The 20,873-nt window shown below is 35.6% G+C and overlaps 1 protein-coding gene across 2 annotated transcripts in view; it reads right to left on the bottom strand.

Annotated features, from left to right (window-relative positions):
• LOC129745201 (kelch-like protein 17) overlaps positions 1-20,873 on the bottom strand; it is a 146,573-nt gene that overhangs the window by 125,170 nt on the left and 530 nt on the right. Inside the window, exon 1 of one of the 2 annotated variants that reach the window (XM_055738129.1) lies at positions 8,069-8,565. The exons of the other annotated variant lie outside the window; for it this stretch is intronic. The gene's annotated coding sequence lies outside the window, so the exon portion shown is untranslated. Of the gene's footprint in view, positions 1-8,068; positions 8,566-20,873 lie in introns of those variants that run through there. 2 annotated transcript variants of the gene reach the window in all.

Raw genomic sequence — 20,873 nt, 5'->3', positions numbered from 1 at the left:
AGTCGACGGCGACGAGCTGGAGATAGTCGAAGACTTTGTCTACCTCGGCTCACTGGTGACGGCAGACAATGACACCAGCCGTGAGATCCGGAGGCGAATTATCAGCGGAAGTCGTGCCTACTATGGACTCCACAAGCAACTGCGGTCGAGAAGACTTAGCCCTCGCACGAAGTGTAACCTGTACATGACGCTCATTAGACCGGTTGTTCTCTACGGGCACGAGACATGGATATTGCTCGATGAGGACCTGCGTACACTCGGAGTATTCGAGCGACGAGTGTTAGGAACCATCTTTGGCGGCGTACAGGAGAACGGAGTGTGGAGGCGAAGGATGAACCACGAGATCGCGCGACTCTACGGCGAACCCTGTGTCCAGAAGGTGGTGAAGGCTGGCCGGATACGCAAGGCGGGACATGTTGCGAGAATGCCGGACGACTGTCCTGCAAAACAGGTTTTCGCTACGAATCCGGTAGGAACAAGTCGAGCGGGGGCGCAACGAGCGAGGTGGTTAGAGCAAGTGAAGCGTGATCTGGCGAACTTGGGGTGTCCGAGAAATTGGACAACGGTTGCCATGGACTGAGTGAATTTTAGGAATTATGTTCGTCACGGTATACTATGTAAATAAATCTATATATATATAAAAATGAATATTTGTCTATCTGTTCCCTATAGACTCGAAAACTACCAAACCGATCAGTGTGAAACTTGGTGTGTAGGAGTTTTTGGGGCCAGGAATGGTTTCTAAATTACTTTCAAACAAAATTAATAAAAATATGACATTATTTGAACATTTTTTGGAAACTACTGAACCGATCAAATGAGAAATTTTGTGTGTAATCGTTTTCAAGACCTGATATGGTTTTTATAATAACTCCAAACCCCTCCCAATCCAAAAAGAGGGCCCCCATATAAATTTAACAAAAAACTGACAAAATTTTAACAATCCTCGAAGGATTTTTGTTTAAAATTGATGAACGTAATCGTTTTGACATATTGAGATGATTTGTTGAATTGACAAAAAAAGTTTTAGAAAATTTGATGATATATATTGAAAGACGCTGCCTCTTTAAATGAATGAAGGCTCCTATATTCAATATATGTAACATACATATTACATACCCCGTTCGTTTTTTGGCAACATGTGCCAAAATCGAACGGTTTTCGGAAACAACATTACTTTTTAGTTTTCGCTATAACAAAACCAATATTTTTTAGACAAACACCATAAATACATTTTTACGTTCTGACAAAAATTAAGAAAAAAAAAGTCTTAAAAATTTTTTTAAAAGTAATCAATAATGACAAAAAAATAAATAATAAAAAAGAAATGAAAAAAACTTGACTAAAAAAAACAAATAGAAAATGATGAAGATTGACAAAGACAGCAAATATGACAAAAACAAAAACAAAGATTATAAACATAACAAGAATAGTGCAAAATGCATCAAAAACATGAAAAAAATTATCAAAAATGGTCGGAGATCGACTAAAAATAACGATAATGATCAAGCATGGAAAAAATCGGATCGAAGTACATTCAATCTGCAATCCGTGGTGAACTCATTCAATTCTAACTGCCAATCGAAGCAATCGGGAAAGGAAAAAGTTAACACACCAGAATGAACACTAACGATTGCAATCCCGAATGAATGAACTTTTAATAAGTTCGGGTGAACGAAACGAAGCCCGAAACATTCGCCGCGTTCAATTGGATCGTTTTTTATTTTCACCACGACGTTCGCAAATGATTGTCGAAACACAATCGCCAAACGATTGTAAGGATCGCCATCGCCGCGATCGCCAAACGGTAAAGGATTGCGCCATCAGGTGCTTGCTTTTCGGCTTATTTTGTGCGTGTTTTAGCCTCCGCGCTCGCTGATGGTTTGTTTTCTCATGATGTTATTTTAATTTATGTTCGAATAGGAACATTCAACATATAATTAGTAAAAGTGTGGACTTTTGCACATTGCGTAGAAAACTTAACTGACAATGGGGGGTTTGAAAATAGGAGGCAAGGACGTCGGCCTGGTGTCGATCAAAGCCGTCGATATTGTTTCAGTCGAATAAACGTCGTCTTAGCTGCTGATTTTCCGGTGCGAAATTCGCTTTTATGTCCCAATGGGATACGAACGCGAAACATACGCACGTATTAGGCTTAACATTTTTATAGTTATTTCAATTCACAATAAAAATTTAAAAAAAATTTCGAGCCATTACCTCACAATTTTTTTATTTTCTTCCGAAAACCAATTCGAACAAAACAAAACGCCTTCAAGTAGGCAAGCACGTAATCGCCCAGATGTAGGCAGATATTTGAGTGCTATGTCGGCTAGGGGAATATGGGGAATGATGATTACTTAATGTTGGCGATTTACTTAGTTCTTTCAAAAACAATAATGCGGCTCTTACAATCTCCAAATTTTGAAAAACTTAATGTTTGGCTCTTCTGCCTCAAAAGGTTTTCGACCACTCACTGGTCTAACAGATTGGAAATGGTTGATTTAAAGTCCATGTTGCTCAGTTTACTCGAAATATGCGATATTTTTTGTTCGTTTGTTTTGAATTTTTATTGACACCATTTCTTTTTTATACAACAATCGTTTAAAAAAGCATTTAGTGTATTTCGTGTTATACTACATATAATGAAATATCAATAGATGAAGCATATGGGGAAAAATTCAACACTTTGCTCAAGATTTGCTATCTTGAGCCTATGTGATAAAAACAAAGTTATTGCGTCCCAAAGAGAAAAGTCATTATTTATTCAAAGATTTTCGCAATACTGCCGTAAAATCAGAAACATAGTTTTTAGAGGCAGAAAACCAAACAAGGTTGAATGTTTTATCTTTTGCAAAATAGATATTGAATTTCAGAGTCACCAGACCTAGGATCATGTTTTGAATAAATAAAAAAACAGTTTTTACAAGTAATAGATGGTTTGAAAGGTCTGGATTTTAAGAAGCTAAAGTTTATGTTGAAGTAACTCGTTTGATGTTTTATCCAATGTGCAAATGGGATCAAAACCAAACAAAAACGTCATTGGAATGTAGGTTTACTTTTAAGTTTACTGGGTACATTAAAATGTGATACTTTATATCCTAAATGATCATATTAGTTGAAATATCAGCAGACCTTCTTTTTTTAAACAAATTTGAATATACAATGATTTGAGTTTTTAAACATTGGCAAATTTTAAACTCAAAGTAGAAATGTATGTATTCAGAAATGACCTGTCCCATGTAAACATTCCGATTTCATAAATTTATTTTTTTTTAGTTGAAATTTGCCGATATGCCAAAATTAAAATGATAATAATTTTAAATTTGACTGGCTATCAAAATAAGATGACAAGAACAAATTTTGCAGATTTTTCTGTTTTGATAATTTGAACTGTAAATTTGTTTTCAAATAGGTATATTGTGTTTATAGCAAGCAAAATGATTTGAAGAAATAATTTCGTAAGATTTTTCAGCACGAGTCGTAAATTTATCCAACGAGGCTTGCCGTTGACGCTTCCTAGTGTTGCAATTTGAGCGGTATTTCTATTACGATGTGGTTAATGAAATTTGCTGTTGACAAAATAATCCGACAAAGGGGATGCAATTTGGCATCCGTCCATCCAGCCGTACGTCTGGAACGGATATAATGTGCGGTGCAAATATGCCGCTCAATTCACAAAACATCCACGCACAAACTACCCTATAACAAGGATCCCGCCATGGCAGTTACTGAGTTGCAGATGGAGCGTTATTATTCACTGCTATTGTTAATTGAGTAGTTTTACTAAATGCATTTTCAAATTGAATTTTGAATACTCTCTGGAGCCACTATTGATAATACTTTACAAATAAATCACTTTCATAAGTTAGTTTCATTTTGCAACAAAAAATGTAGGGAAATTTACTTTCTAATTCTTTAAGCTTAGCTTAATTCACCAACATAATTTGTAATCTGATAAATTTGTTGTTTTTCAAACAACAGATGAGCTCTTCTACCACAGGGAGTGAACAGGGGAGAAGTTCAAAGCTCTGCAATCATAAATTTCCATCCGGTTCGCTTATGAATTTTGCCCTCCAGAGGATGATGATGGTGAACCGAAAACTTATTTTTCATTTTCATCTGTATATAAACACACAAACAGAGCAGCTGTTACTTGCCCTACATAAGCATTTACCAGAATTTGCGACTGTCTTGAGAAAAGTTTTTGGGAAGGTGGGTACAGCACCCTGCGAATGGCTAGCTCAAGTTAAATGCGTTTATCTTATCAATGTTCGGTTGAACGTCAATAAAAAAAAAACAATAATCGAGAGGTTATTAAAGCAGCCATTTTTCTATAAATCAAGTTGTTAAACAGATAGCGAGCAGTGATTTTATACAATAGTGATAAATTAAGACAGATCAATAAAGCTGACATGACGGAGCGGATAATAAAGGGTGATACGGTCAGAAATTGGTCAATATCAACTTGACGTATTTCTTTGAATTTTGCATTTAAAAAACCTGAACACCCCTCATTTTGAAGGTGTGTGCGTGTGTGTGTAGAATTTTGCTTCTATTTTGATTTTGAAATTCACTCTTCAGTTGTCGAAATGCCGTCCAAGGAAGAAGAGCAGCGTATCAAAATTTTGCTCGCGCATCGCGAAAATCCGAACTACTCGCACGCAAAGCTGGCAAAATCGCTAAAAGTTGCGAAATCAACCGTTACAAATGTAATTAAAGTGTTTGGGGAACGTTTGTCGACAGCCAGGAAGTCTGGATCGGGGGGAAATCGAAAACCGGAAGCCGCTGAGACGACAAAGAGAGTTGCTGGTAGTTTCAAGAAAAACCCTACTCTCTCTTTCCGAGATGCCGCAAATAAGCTGGGTGTATCGACTACAACCGTGCATCGAGCCAAAAAACGAGCCGGACTATCGACTTACAACTTACAAGAAGGAAGTGACTCCAAATCGCGATGATAAACAAAATATGACGGCCAAAGCGCGATCCCGGAGGCTGTACACGACGATGCTGACGAAGTTTGACTGCGTGATAATGGACGACGAAACAAGCAGCTTCCGGGACAGGAGTTTTATACGGCAAAAGGAAGGGGAAAGGTAGCAGATATTTTCAAGCACATGAAACTGTCAAAGTTCGCTAAGATATATCTGGTTTGGCAAGCCATCTGTACCTGTGGCTTGAAAAGCAGCATTTTCATAGCTTCCGGGACTGTTAACTAAGAAACTTACGTGAAAGAGTGTTTGAATAAACGTCTGCTACCTTTCCTGAAGAAACACGGTTGTTCCGTACTGTTTTGGCCGGATTTGGCATCTTGCCATTACGGTAAAAAGGCCATGGAGTGGTATGTCGCCAACAACGTGCAGGTGGTTCCCAAGGACAAGAACCCCTCCCAACACGCCAGAGCTCCGCACAATTGAGAAATACTGGGCTATTGTCAAGCGGAACCCAAAAGAAGTCCAAAAAACTGCTAAGGACGAGCAGCAGTTCAAGGCAAACTGGCTTTCTGCGGCGAAGAAGGTGAATAAGGTGGCTGTACAAAATCTGATCGCAGGGGTTAAGCGTAAGGCCCGGCAATTCGAATTTGGAAAAGCGGAAGCCTAACTGAATATTTTTCCTGAATTTTATACTAATTAAACTTGAAAAAGAAATTTAATTTGATTCTTTAAATAAACGATTTACACGCGTTTTCCCTTGACCAAATTTTGACCGTATCACCCTTAACATGTAATCTTTACATTTTGATTTACAATTGATTTATTTGTGGATTTTATTCATCGTTCATTTATCTGTAGCTCTGAAATTCTACTATAAATTCTTGAGCAAATCTTAACGCTAAAATAGTGATCTGATAACTTATTACTGCGCCAGCAGATCGTGGCCTAGAGGATAGCATACTTGTCTTCTAAACCAACGTTCATGAGATCGAATCCCGGCCGTGACATAACCTGGCACACATAGTATGAAGAGGTTGGCGGTTTTAGCATAAATGAAATGCTAGCCGGGTATACCTTGGAATTGTACGCTTCAATTATGCAGCACATGCATGTGGATGGATCTTTTCAAGGGAACTTAGATTGCACTTGGAGATCCTACCCAGTTATGTGTGTGCTCGTAGTGCTACCGGTAAACAACTGCAATTTCAACCAATAGTACAGGGGTGATTGTCAAGTAGCATAGCATAGTAAAAATAATAACGCGGGGTAATACCACAATAGATCAACTTAATGGTCGCAGTGGACTCTCTTCCCAACAGGAAAAAAAAACTTATTACTGCATTTTACTGCACGATACTGCATTTTTTACTCTACTAAATTTGCACTCAAGTTTTATAGAATTTCCGCATGGAACCAAAAAGTTATTGTGATATGTTAATAGGCCAAATTGATACCCGGATTTCTTAAGGTACCGAAAAAGGGAGTAACTTTGATCACCGCGGGGTAAATTTGACCAACAATAAACTTTTCCCCATTATCATCAATAAATCAGTTTATAGTTTAAATTTTTGAAAACTGTTTTCTACGTTTGGAAGCCTATTTATTGATTATTAAATAGGCAAAATATGGTTTGTATTCTGTTAGCAAAAGTCTTCTTTTAAAATATTAAAATATCTATTTTTTTCAAGGCTCGCAAACAAGCATCCTGATAACACCAAAAAGCATTTAGAAGCAAACGGGTTGTATAATGTGAAAGAACAGCTTTTTTTTCTTTGTATATGAACAGTTATAGTGCTATTTTTATAGACAATTGGACAATTATTGGACAAATGGATAAGAACCTTATCAATCGTTAACTTTGAAGAAAAAATGAAAATAGAAATAGTGGGAGGATCTAGGGGAATGTGTGAAGGTAGTATTTCATTTGTATTTTGAAGCTCAAACTTTTTAGCAATCACTATAATTTTTGTCCCTAAATGTAGGCAGCATACTTGTTATTTTTTCGATTATAAATATTCTTAAAATAAAACGTTAAGCATCAAGGTTAAATGGATAAAAAAGCGTATGTAAATATTATGAAGGTGCTTGGTATTCTTTATGATCAAGAAAACTAGTTAAATCCGTCAAAATAGAGACTGATCCATGTCACCCCAAAGCATCAAATTCTGAACAGAGACGGAAACGATTTATGAATCAAATTTTAAGTAGTCCAATAAATTTCAGCATCCATGTTTTACGTTCATTGGAGTCCAGTACTGGTTTTAAAAATATTAAACATGCCACATTTTCCTTAACAGAAATAATAATGGAAATAAATTGAAAAAAATTATCAATCTAACCCCGGATTACGGTACTTAGAACGCACAAAAATGTCCTGTGCTGCTTGTTTAAACTTTTTGTGTTCATTCAGAAGTACAAATCAAGCACTTATCCTAAACGTTTATCAGTTCTCTCGAGTACCTTTTATTCAGCCAAATGTGAACTTTTAATGCACAAGATTATGCGACTTTTGGTTACTTGAATCGTTTCATATCAAAATGAGATATAAAATATAAAATATCCAAAATTATATCGAAAACTCCATGCAAGAATAAATAAATTACATCACCGTGAGATAATTGGTTAAAAATCAACCATCCTATCGGGTTGACTACAAAAATGACAAAAATTTGAGTCTTGCGTTTAAGCTGTGATGAATTGTTTACTTTGGACTCAAGGTATGCAAGGTTGGTTGCATCGCCTCCTGCCTTTTTAATGATTTTTTCATCAGGACATGACACATGAATGCATGGAAATTTAAAATATTTTTTTGAACACTGAAGGTTTGTTAAGACACTCGAAATACACCACCAAAAATATCACGAAAATTGTCCCAATTCTACCAAAGGCCACACGCATTAAAAACATTGAACATATTTCAATCGAATGGGAGGGTCAGCAAAAAGCAATCTGTTTAATGGATAATTCCATATAAGTTTTCGTTCGAGTATTAGTTTTTTTTTACAAGAATAAAATGTATACCAAATTTAAAAGATTATTTTTCGTTATTAAAAACAATTGCAATTGCTATTCGATCTTTTTAGTGAGATGAATTTATTAATGATGTTTTTGACTTAAAAAAAGATGGAATTACTCACAATACTTCTGGTTAGCAGCATAAATTTGATTATCGACGTAATTATATTTTTTCCTCAGATGTTCCGTGTTAATAACCTTTTTTTTTCATCTCAAAGAACAAAAAAACCTAACACGCAGGTCATTCAACTGCTGCTGATGTCATCCAATCACATTCACAATATGCTACCTTAATTGAAATCAACAAACCACCCTGAAAATCTCTAAACCTTTACCGGCTCAAGAATTTTCACTAATCACAAGCACAAGTACTCCGCAACCTGGCTCGCAAAAAATGCAATCAAAATTTTCCACGTTTTTACACTTCACTATTCACGATTTTCTCCCGTTTTTCTGGCATACGCCAAACGACAACGGACTGGATACGCATCAATGATGCCTGGCTGGCAGCTGTGGTGTATTGACACTTTTTTTTTGTTGCTGCTGCTACGCAAATGCAAACCATTCATAGAAACGAACGTTTTTGCGCGTTGTGTTGGGGCCACAGTAAAACAGAAATCCGAACCGTACCGCTAGTAGCAGCCGACTGATGGACGGAAAAGTTCTGCGAACCATCGTTGTTAGATTGCCGAAATTACAACATTCAGGCAGCCAGCCAGCGGCCCCCCAACGATAACAACGACGACAGTAGGTATATACAAGCAGCGCAAAAAAAAAAAATACAAACAACAAGTTCTCCCCCTTCATTCAATCGGTATGGCACTTAGTACATAAGTGAGATGGGAGCAGAATGTTGGGGCTCTCCAGTACCTATTTTTTGGTGGTTTGAGCGGGCTCGAATTGCTTCGTGCTGAGCTGCAGGAAATTGAGAAGTACGAATGAACGTTTTCACACCTGACTTGCTGATAGAGACAGAGCTCGAGAGAGGTTCACGCAAGATCGAGGGAAATGAGACGACAAATAGAAGTCTTACATATTTTCTTCTTGATTTTGTAAAAGAAATTGTATTAAGTTTTTAAACCACCCGACTATTCAAACTTATCAAAAACCAATTTTTGAACAAATAAAGATATGTCATTGTGAAACTAAAAAATCCGACAATAACAATGGCTACCGACTTGGAAATAAATACATTTGAACAAAAAAGACTAAGGATCTAAATAATTTATTATAGGTAATATAAGATAACTTCTAGAAGGTCATATTGAGCCTGAAAGGTATTTAGCAAAAAAAAAAATCAAGAGATGCTCAAAACAGAGGTTTGTTATCAATAATTTTTTTGATTACTTTTTTATGATTTATCGTCTTAAAATGGGTCATTATGATAAAAACTACGAACTGCTCGGAAAAATAACCGAAAGTAAAACAGATTGTGAGGTAATTTCTACAAATATTTTGGTAATAATTACAAGCATTTAGGTAAACATGATCAGTAGGAAAATTAACAGAACATGTAAAATAAAGAAAGAACATCTCCTCATTTCCATTACATACAAACGTCCTGCACAATAATAATGTTTGTTATTACGTTAACTTTCCAAGTGATGGTTACTGCACTAAAATAGCAGCTAATTTCGCCAAAACTCGCTAACAGTGCTGAATTAGAGAGAACAGAGATGTTTTATGATAAATATTTCAGAATTTTACTCGGGCAGTATCCGGGTTAATACCGCGTTTTATTATAACTTTTCACTTTCCAATCCATATTATTGAAATTTTCATTGGTTTATAAATTCTAAACCACTTTCCCTCCATATTTTTAAAAATACAATCTTTAAAAAAAACTGTAGATGCTTAAATTGGACCAACAAAGTTTCTTTATTGAATTTTCATCCCAATTTCAGTCTTAGATTTGAAATTCGTATTGAAACAACACTTATTTAACCAAAATTTTATCATCTACTGAAGTAAATATTTTAAATACAGCCTTTTTTAACATGAATATTTCTATGTATTGAATCTTATCTTTCCAGATTCAATTGATCGAGATTTTCAAGTCTTGTGTTGTTTCTTCAGTTAATGAAGTTCAGTTTCATAGTATTTCTGAATTTTGAGAACTCAGGATCTTTGTTTTAGGTACTAAACTCATTTGAATTCCTTATCTGACTTTTTTTCAATGATAACTGATACTATGTTTTAAACATTTAATCTCTATTCTTAATTTATTTTACAACTGATCATTTTTGCACTTATACCCCTTTGGGTTTGAGGGTATCGATTGAAATTTTTATCATATTTAGAATAACAATTTGATAACAATTTTTTATCTGATGAGAATCATATTCATAAACATCTCATGAAAACGTTTTTATTTGTGTTTCAAAGATATACAATTGAAATTCACATTTGGTGCAATTTCTGCTTTGGCTCTGATTGTAACTTTGATTCTCTTTTTTTTTATTTTATTCATATTTTGTTGCTTAAAACTTGATTTGAAATTATGATTTAGATTTGAGACATTGAATTTTGGCTCTGAATAAAAACTGATTTAAAGTTTTGAATTTTTAAACTCTTATATCTGTATCTCTATGGAATTTGCAGTGCATTAAAAAATGCTTGGATTTTTCCCGTAGGGGAGAGTGGGGATACTTGATCCCCTTTTCTTATTTTCACCATATCTTTTTGGCAAAGTTTAGCAACTCGCCGTCTTTGACATTTTCTGACAGCTTGTAACCTAAAGTTTCTATGCTCCAAAAATTAGAACGATACTTGAACCCGTTGATGAACATTTTCGTGAGAGTAAAAAAAATGCGATTTTTCTGAAGTTAGGGGAGACTTGATCCCCTATTGAAGGAGACTTGATCTTTAATTCAGGAAGCACTAATCTATAGGGGAGAGTGGGGATACTTGATCCCCTTTTCTTATTTTCACCATATCTTTTTGGAAAAATTTAGCAACTCGCCGTCTTTGACATTTTCTGACAGCTTGTAACTTCAAGTTTCTATGCTCCAAAAATTAGAACGATACTTGAACCCGTTGATGAACTAGAAGCATTTTCGTGGGAGTAAAAAAATTACGATTTTTCTGAAGTTAGGGGAGACTTGATCCCCTATTGAAGGAGACTTGATCTTTTATTCAGGAAGCCCTAATCCTTGTATAAAAATCAAACAAAACTCCAAGGTAGAATTATAAATAAGACTATTTTGGTCATGTTTGTACTCATTTCACAATTTATAGCAGACATAAGAAGAAAATTCTATAACTTTGTCTCAACGCTAATAACATTGCATACTTTAAGGCGCTATTTTTTATAATTAAGAGGAAATTAATTATTTTTGCACTTTTCTTCAGAAAATTGTTTGATAAATATTAGTTTCTGGATAAATATTAGTAATTTCGTAATCAGCAATCATAACGATCAATTCAGAAGAAGAATATGCCGTTTGGAAGGGGGATCATTTGTACCCAACTCTATGGGATCAATTGTACCCATAATCAACATTTTAGAAAACTTTTTCTAAAAAAAGTGGAGAGTTTTCCATTACTTTGAAAATATGGCATAATGAATTTCATTTTACGTTCGAACGATTGATACATTGGAACAAACATTTTTTTCATAATTATCCCACGTAAGGAACATTTTAAAGTGATGAAAAAAGATCTTCAAGTTACATTTTGTGAAATTTTTCAAACAATGTTCAATTACTCAAACAATTATTTTGTTAAAAAAAATTTAAACTACAAGCATTGTTATTTTGCTCATTTTGGCACATTTTGCAAGAACATTTGATCATTGTAAGACATTCCAGTTTCGAGATATAGCTAAGGAATCAAGTATCCCCAGGGATCAAGTATCCTCATTCTCCCCTATATATAAAAAGCAATTTCTGTATGTTTGTTTGTCCTCTATAGACTCAGCCGTCTTTAGGGCTAGATAGCTGAAATTTGGCATGGATGCTCATTAGGACAAGGAAAGATGAAAAATGTTTTCAGATTTTCGGATGACCCCTTCTGAAGGGGGTCGTCCATAGAAGACAAATATTGTTTTCGCGATGTTGACGTTACTTTTCGTCGGATCGTGTTGAAAATTTGCACATGAGTGTTTTGAAAGACGAGCAATCGATTTCAGGTGTCAAATTTTGTGTAAGGGGTCAACCAAAGGGGTCGTCCATATTAACTGTTCGCTGTTTTTGCGATATTGACGTTATTATACATCGTATTCAGATGAAAATTGGTACACGATAGTTTTGAGTGACGTGCAATCAATTTGAGGTATCAAATTCAGTGTAAGGGGCCGGAAGAAGGGGTCGTCCATATTAAAATTTCAGTATCTTAGTGATATTGACGTTTTTATGCATCGGATTGGGGTGGAAATTTGCACATAGGAGTTATTAGGGACAAACAACTGATTGAAATTATCCAAACTAACATCAGGGGTCGGCCAAAGGGGTCGTCCATATTAACTACTAGCAGATCCCATACGAACTCCGTTTCGCTTTCAACTTGGAATATGTCATGAACAGTTCGTATGAAAGTCAATTGCCCAGCATTTTCCAGATTCATTGTAAAGTAATAATTGCAAAAATATTGGGCGATCACATCGTCTGTCGTCCGCTACTAAATATGAAATCAGGAATCAAAAACCACGTTTATAAATTTCGACTAAGTCATTGCATAACAATGCAATTATTGCCAAAAAGCTAAACCCCTTTCGGGGGCTCTTATATAAACTTTGATATCTGAAATCGATTAACATTCCCTCAAAACTCCCGTGTGCCAATTTTCAAAGCAACCAATTGTATAATAACGTCAATATTGCTAAAAATAGTGAAAAATTAATTTATATGGACGACCCCTTTCGTCGACCCCTGGCAAAGTATTTGACATCTGAGATCGATTGTCCGTCCCTGAAAACTACCGTGTGGAAATTTTCATCGAAGTCCGATGTATAATAACGTCGATATTGCAAAAATATTTAAAGGTTTATATGGACGACCCCCTTTGCCGGCCCTTTAAACTGAATTGAATACCTGAAATTAATTGCTCATCTCTCAAAATCCTCGTGTACCAATTTTCGTCTGAATCCGATGTATAATAACGACAATATTGCATCAACAGTGAATAGTTAACATGGACGACCCCTTTGGCCGACCCCTGATTTTAGTTTGGATAAGTGAAATCAGTTATATGTCCCTAATAACTCCTATGTGCAAATTTTCATCCCAATCCGATGTATAAAAACGACAATATCACTAAGATACTGAAAATGTAATATGGACGACCCCTTTTGCCGGCCCCTTACACTTAATTGGATACCTGAAATCGGTTGCACGTCACTCAAAACTATCGTGTACCAATTTTCATCTGAATACGATGTTTAATAACGTCAATATCGCAAAAACAGCGAACAGTTAATATGGACGACCCCTTTGGCTGTCCCCTTACACAAAACTTGACACCTGAAATCGATTGCTCGTCTCTCAACACACTCATGTGCAAATTTTCAACACAATCCTACGAAAAATAACGTCAATATCGTGAAAACAATATTTATCTTGTATGGACGACCCCCTTCAGAAGGGGTCATCCAAAAATCTGAAAACATTTTTAATCCTTCCTGGTCCTAATGAATATCCATGCCAAATTTCAGCTCTCTAGCTCTTAAGACGGCTGAGTCTATAGAGGACAAACAAACAAACAAACAAACAAACAAACAAACAAACATACAGAAATTGCTTTTTATATATATAGATTCACTGTTGATGCGATATTGTCGTTATTATACATCGGATTCAGATGAAAATTGGTACACAAGAGTTTTGAGAGATGAGCAATGGATTTCAGGTATTAAATTCAGTGTAAGGGGCCGGCAAAGGGGGTCGTCCATATGAACCTTTCAATATTTTTGCAATATCGTCGTTATTATACATCGCATTGGGATGAAAATTTGCACACGGTAGTTTTTGGGGACGAGCAACCAATTTCAGATGTCAAATGCTTTTTAAGGGTCGACGAAAGGGGTCGTCCATAAAAAATAATTTTTCACTGTTTTTAGCAAAATTGACGTTATTATAAAATGGATTGCTTTGAAAATTTGCACACGGGAGTTTTGAGGGAAGGGCAATCGATTTCAGATATCAAAGTTTATATAAGAGCCCCCGAAAGGGGTTTAGCTTTTTGGCAATAATTGCGTTGTTATGCAATGATCGAGTCGAAATTTATACACGTGGTTTTTTGGCACGGTCAAAGGATTTCTGATTTCAAATTTAGTAGCAGACGACAGACAAAGTGATCGACCAATATTTTTGCAATTATTACTTAACAATGAATTCAGAAGTGCATTTGGAAAATTCTTGGCAATTTGCTTTCATACAAACTGTTCATGACATTCTAAGTTGAAAGCGAAACGGAGTTCGTATGGGATCAGCTAGTCCTTGTATAAAAATCAAACAAAACCCCAAGATACAATGTTAATTGACTATTTTGGTCATGTTTGTTCTCAGTTCACAATTTATAGCAGACATAAAAAGAAAATTCTATTACTTTGTCTCAACGCTAATTACATTGCATACTTAAAGGCGCTATTTTTTATAATTAAGAGAAAATTAATAATTTTTGCTCTTTTCTTCAGACAATTGTTTGATAAATATTAGTTTTTGGATAAATATTAGTAATTTCGTAATCAGCAATCATAACGATCAATTCAGAAGAAGAATATGCCGTTTGGAAGGGGGATCAATTGTACCCAACTCTAGGGGATCAAATGTACCCATAATCAACATTTTAGAAAACTTTTTCTGAAAAAAGTTGAGAGTTTTCCATTGCTTTGAAAATATGGCATTATGAAGTTCATTCTACGCTCGAACGATTGATACATTGGAACAAATATTTTTTTCATAATTTTCCCATGTAAGGAACATTTTAAAGTGATGAAAAAAGATCTTCAAGTTACATTTTGTGAAATTTTTCAAACAAAGTTCTATTACTCAAACAATTATTTTGTTAGAATTTTTTAAACTACAAACATTGTTATTTTGCTCATTTTGGCACATTATTCTAGAACATTTGATCTTTGTAAGACATTCCAGTTTCGAGATATAGCTAAGGAATCAAGTATCCCCAGGGATCAAGTATCCTCATTCTCCCCTATATTTTTTTCGCGGGAATATGTTTTTAAATTATCATTTAAGCCTTTTTATTCAAAATTACTTTTGTCCCAATGATTAAACACAATGATTCAAATATTGAACAGGCAATGTTCTAATAATTGAACACATAAACATTGAATATCATTGCATATATTTAGGGGTATTTCGCTTGATAGTATGCCTTGCAGGGGCGATTTTGGTTGAGCTAGCAACCAAGAAACAATTTGTTTACATTTCCAAACACCAACCGATGTTTTTTCAATAACTGGTACATGCATTTCTTTACGAAACGAGCACTGCAAGATTGAACGATCAATAATTGAAAATTTGGCGTTTTCTGTGATCCAATGATTGAACACTTTAATTTGTAAAATTTTAAGAAAATAAAGATAATAAAGGCTGCCACTCTTCCAGAAATCATTCAAAAAGACTTAGTTGAAAACACTCATACCATTATCTTAGACGTTTATTTGTCTTTTATCCAATTTTCCCCCCAATCAAAAATAGGTTGTTTACTCCATCCAGTCGAAAAACCATGCCAAAATTTGAACACGTATTCAAGTTTCGGTGATTGTGACTTTAAGAGTCCGAGATTCTTGATAAAAATTTGAACGGAGGTAGAAAATGCTTCATCAGTGGCACAACGAATTTTGATTCATTTTTCTACTGTAAATAATTTTTTTAATTGGTAAATGTTTTACTAGTGTTCAATATCTGGTACCTGTTCAATAACTAGTGCTTCTACCCTACTGGAAAAAAAATTGAACCAAAAACTTGTGATATATTTTTTTTCCTAAATATTGACGAAAATTACGAAAGTTAAATAATAAAGCCTGGGTTATTATTTATCAACATGAATCAACTCACAAAAATTATTAGTTGTTTTTAAAAACAATTGATATTTGAAATTCTGTGATTCCACCCAAAATATCTTAGACGATTATCTGTGAAGCATTTTTAAGTAATTTGATAAAAAATTTATCACAAACATTGATAAATTGAGTTATTTCACTTATAATTCGCAATCCACATTACCAGAGTCAAAATATACAGTCCGCACACAATCATGGGTCACACACAATCAAGGACTATAAAAATCGCTCACTCCTCGAAACGCACACGAAAATGCTTCGCCGCCGGCTCGCTATTCGTTTGTGTTCAATACAATCACGAACAGCAGCAAAAACGATTCTACGACGACGGTTTCTATGCTGCTCGTATTAAAAAACATTCATGAGCGAGTCTGAGAAACGGGATCACGAGAGACTCGAATTTGGTTCATGAGAATTTTGATACCGAGCTTGCTGTCTGTTTAGGGAAAGAAGCACGCCAGTAAAGAAGAAAAAAGTAGGAAGAATAAAAAGAAAAAATAATCTTTCGGCTCGTCCTTCCCAGAGACAAATCGTCTGTTCCGTCCGGGCACCGATCGTTTAAAGATTGGCTTGGCCTACACAAGTGTACACTGTTGCTGTTGATGTTTTTGATGTTCCTTCAAGCTCGTCGCTTCAAAAATTGACGCACATTCTTTCGTAGAAAGCAATAATAACAGCACTAGCAAGAAGCAAACAATTCTTTTGGCTTGGCATATTTGCCTAAAAAGAATGATAACATCACCAAAATGGATTGGATGTGCCGGCCGTATGCACACTGTTCTTCTTATTTTCGATTCCTTTTGGCCAACACGGCTTGGCGTCATCTTTGTTGCTGTTAGTGTTTGTTCAAGCTCAAGCTTTGCAAAGGGACGAACATTTTTCCACGGGAAAGAATAATACCATTACTAACACGGTTCATGAGCGGGTTGGTAATAAGTTTCATGAATCGGCTCGCTGCTACGCAATCGTCGGGTTGATGCTAGATTTTGTGTGCGGAGAAGGAAGTAAGGCAAAAAGGAATCAGGAGCCTTGGTCGTGTTTTCGTTTTGGTCGGGCTTGATTCGTGAGAACAGGAGATTCTCGCTCACACCTCATTCCAGTGATTGAAATCCTCACCAATTTTCTCATCAGAGGCATTCAAAATACACACTTTGAGGCCTCGCATAGCTATACAGGAGACGATACATATACATTCATTCAAACCTCCCCCCATGAGGAGGATCTGCTCCGAGAGACACTATCCGTTCGCTGCTCAGAACGAACTCTCTCAACGTTCGGTTGCTACATGATGCATGAAGAAGACGAGGCACACATACTCATTTACGTTATTGAATTTGATGGACTCAAGCCGATAGCTTTTGTTGAGGAGAACATCTTCAACCTCGCCGCCAAGGTTGAGGCAACAACGACAACAACCGAACTTATTGCATTGCATAGGCCCGCAACGTATGGAGCAAGGAGAGGGGAGGAAAAGAAACGAAAAAACTAGCTGCCTGCGTGCGGTTGCTGTGCAATAATAGCAATAGCAGAAAAACCTCACGCATTCGATCCAGGCACAAACGAAGAGACTCGGGTTCGCTCTGCCTTTTGAATTTGCTTCCCTCAAGCTAGTAACAGGAGATGAGAGAGAGCCATTCGTTTGGTTTTTTGGATTCGCTGCCTCGAATGTATACTGCTTCTTGAAGGCGGGCCATATTGAGAGCGTATGCATCATCGGTTTTGTCGTTTTCGCTGCCTCAAAGCAACCTTTGCTTCCGAGTAAAGCAGTGAGCGAGAGAAGGTTGATCAATTCATGCTCAGCAAAATTCAATCACTGCCTCATTCGCGTTCCAGGGCATTTTTATGAGCAAAAATCGGAGCGATGCAGGCTCCGTCGCTCGTTTGAATGAGTTTTTCAATCCTTGCACACAATTGTTAGTCACCGATCATTAGAACTGCTGATATCTACTAAACTGAAAGAAATTATTTCATTTTATTAGGTATTTTTAGTTAATCGACAATATCATCAAAATGCATTAAAAATATTAATTGTAAATTTGATAACAGTAAAATTGCTGTTTGAATACTTTTTGTCATAGGTGAACTATTAGCTGTCAAACTATTGCATAAAATTCCAATGTTATAAGGTTGACATCTTAAACCGTTAAGCCCCTTATACGGATATTTTAAAGATTCAAACCAAATGAATTGGTCCCCAGTGTTCGGCATCGCTAACTGAAAAGTTAGCGGCGCTAATTAGATCATTATCTCGCTCAAAGTTAGCGATCGCTAATTAAAACCGCTAAATATTGCTTAAAAGTTATCGATCTACAATAAAGCGCTAATCGCTAACGATAGTAGAAAGTTTTGAAAAAGATAAGCAAAACACAAATTTTGCAGCCATTTTTAATTTTAATATTGACTTGAAAATTTGTTGAATGATATCAATAGGTGCAGTTTTCGAAAAAAGGAAAAAAAATGAATCATTTTTTTTTCAAAATGTTTACCAGTTTATTAATTTTTTTTTACATCAGTTAATGCAAAGGTTCTCTTTAGGTAGATGTACGAAATAGTTTTTCATCTTTCTTGAAAATAATACTCAAAAGATTGATTGATTGATTGACTTATTTTGTTTTGAAAATTTCAATTTTTCACAACTTTTTCATCCCCTTTATGTTCAAAGAAGGCTTATGCTTAAGACATAAATTCAAGTGAAGACAATTCAAAAAGACGCTTATTCCTATAATTCCTGTCAAAATCAAGATCGAATAGCTTCAGAAATCAATCTCTAACGAAAGCTTAAATACCTGATCGGATTCAAAATTTTAAATCTGAATGATGCCGAATTGATGATTTTTAAATCTATGGCCAAATTACCATTCAAAGAGGTAGCGTTCTTCAGTTAGCGGAGCTTAAAATTAGCGGAACTTTCTAATCCGCTAGCCAAAAAAAAAAATATAGCGAGAAAATTATTTCGCTAACCGAAAGTTAGCGGACTAATTAGCGATTAGCGGATTAGCGTTTTTGTGCCGGACACTGTTGGTCCCATATAAACACAAAGGACGAGTTTATTTTTTCCAACTGAAACTGGGCGAATGAAATACGAAATTTCAATAATATTTGGCAAAACAAAAAGTGACCCATAACTGTTACAAAATCCACCAAGTTCCACACAATTATGGGTCACGTTTTTGCAAGCAAAACAAAACATTTCTTGGTTGCTAGCTCATCCCAATTGCCCTTTGAATGTAAACTAGCGAAGGATGCCCCTGAATGTTTGCAAGAAACTTGTTGATTTCCATGTTGATATTCGGATGTTGCCATGGACTTCTATGTGACTAATAATTGTGGGAAATTTGACTAATAATTGTTACAAGCTATAATTTTGACCCATAATCGTGGTTTTGAAAAACGTGGATTGTTCCGGTAAATTATGTTATTTCTTAACAAAATTGAAAATAAAAAAATACTTGAACTCAAAGAGGAAGTATTTAATGACTGAAATTCATACAAAGCTTGATATTTGGTTAACTAACACCCGAATAACATTTTGTAGTGAATGGATTTGTAAATTGATTAATGATTGTGGGGGGACTGTAGCTTAAGAAATCCTATCGCAATGATATCTAAATAAGATTAAAAATGATAAAAATGTGAATAAAAATTCTAAAATCAAGAATGAAGTTTTGAAGATAGTTGCTTAAAAATACATAAAATTGAACATTTTTCTGTGATTTCGACAGCCTTGCTGAACATCTCAATGCAATGATCCAATGCAAAACTTCAATGTAAAGAAACGAGTTTTTTAACGTTTGTAGGAAAAAAAAATCTAGGCATTGAGGACAAGTTTTAATGGTGAAAAAATCACAGAAAGTCAAATAGCGATTCAACATCCAACGCTAAGACGACTGAGATTTCTTTAAAAATATATTTATCAAACTGTTAGTTATCACTCTGGTAATCTCCAAAACATTTTTAAATAGAAGTGATGACGAATAGTATTATCGGTTTAAACAAGAATGTTGTAAGAACGAATGTTCGCCAAGAAGTACTATTAAAAACTTGATAGAATTAAAAAAAAAAGAGTAAGCGAGGTACTTATTCAATATTGGGTATTTAAAAAGCCGTGTTGAATTACTGTTTTTGAACACGTGAATTCGTTTTATCTTTTCTTTTTCAGATTTGTTTTCGCCAAAAGGTTGTAGTAATGAAAAATGATGTGAAGTTCTGATAATTATCACAAATATTATTTAAAGTGCGGCCCGCCGACAAGATTTAAAATTTAAATTGGCCCGTTGATTCAAAAGGTTGCTCACCCCTGTCTTATTGCATTGTCATTGTTGATTTTATTTTTTTGATGTCAATATAAATAATGACGACAGTCCTGGATAAATGCAAAACATAATTACTCATAATTTGAACGAGCTACCAATATGCATAGAAATACATGAATGGATCCCACAAACCTCCATCCCGACGAAAAGCCGGGACACCCGTCATGCAGAAAAGTGCAGCGGCACAGTACAGGTCGATGCCCTCGATTTTCTTTCAACCCGGTATAGCCGAGACGACGTTTCCTTATGTTTCCTAGTCGTTTCGATGCACCATAGCAAAAACTTCCGATGTTCGTCTCCCCTCAATCACACGTCACGTCACCGATAACGAACACCACGGTCGGTGACGAACCGCGGCATAAGAATGTGAGTGTGCCACAGTACATTCGTCATTTAACCACTAACATCATCATCAGCAATCAACCACCCACCACCCCCAAAAATATCGTAGTCATGAACTTCAATTTCAGTTCGCCCGTTATCCGTTCCTTGTTGCTGCCCAGAACAGTTTGGCGAAAGACATGGTTAACATCATTCAATATTCATGCTGAATGGCTAACCCGGACTCAACATGCGGGTGTCCCCCCAAAATGT

This window comes from Uranotaenia lowii, chromosome 2 (genome assembly GCF_029784155.1).
Source record: "Uranotaenia lowii strain MFRU-FL chromosome 2, ASM2978415v1, whole genome shotgun sequence".
NCBI classification, from domain to species: domain Eukaryota; kingdom Metazoa; phylum Arthropoda; class Insecta; order Diptera; family Culicidae; genus Uranotaenia; species Uranotaenia lowii.
Note: the sequence above shows the minus strand (reverse complement) of the source record. Positions and strands in the feature narration are given on the sequence as shown.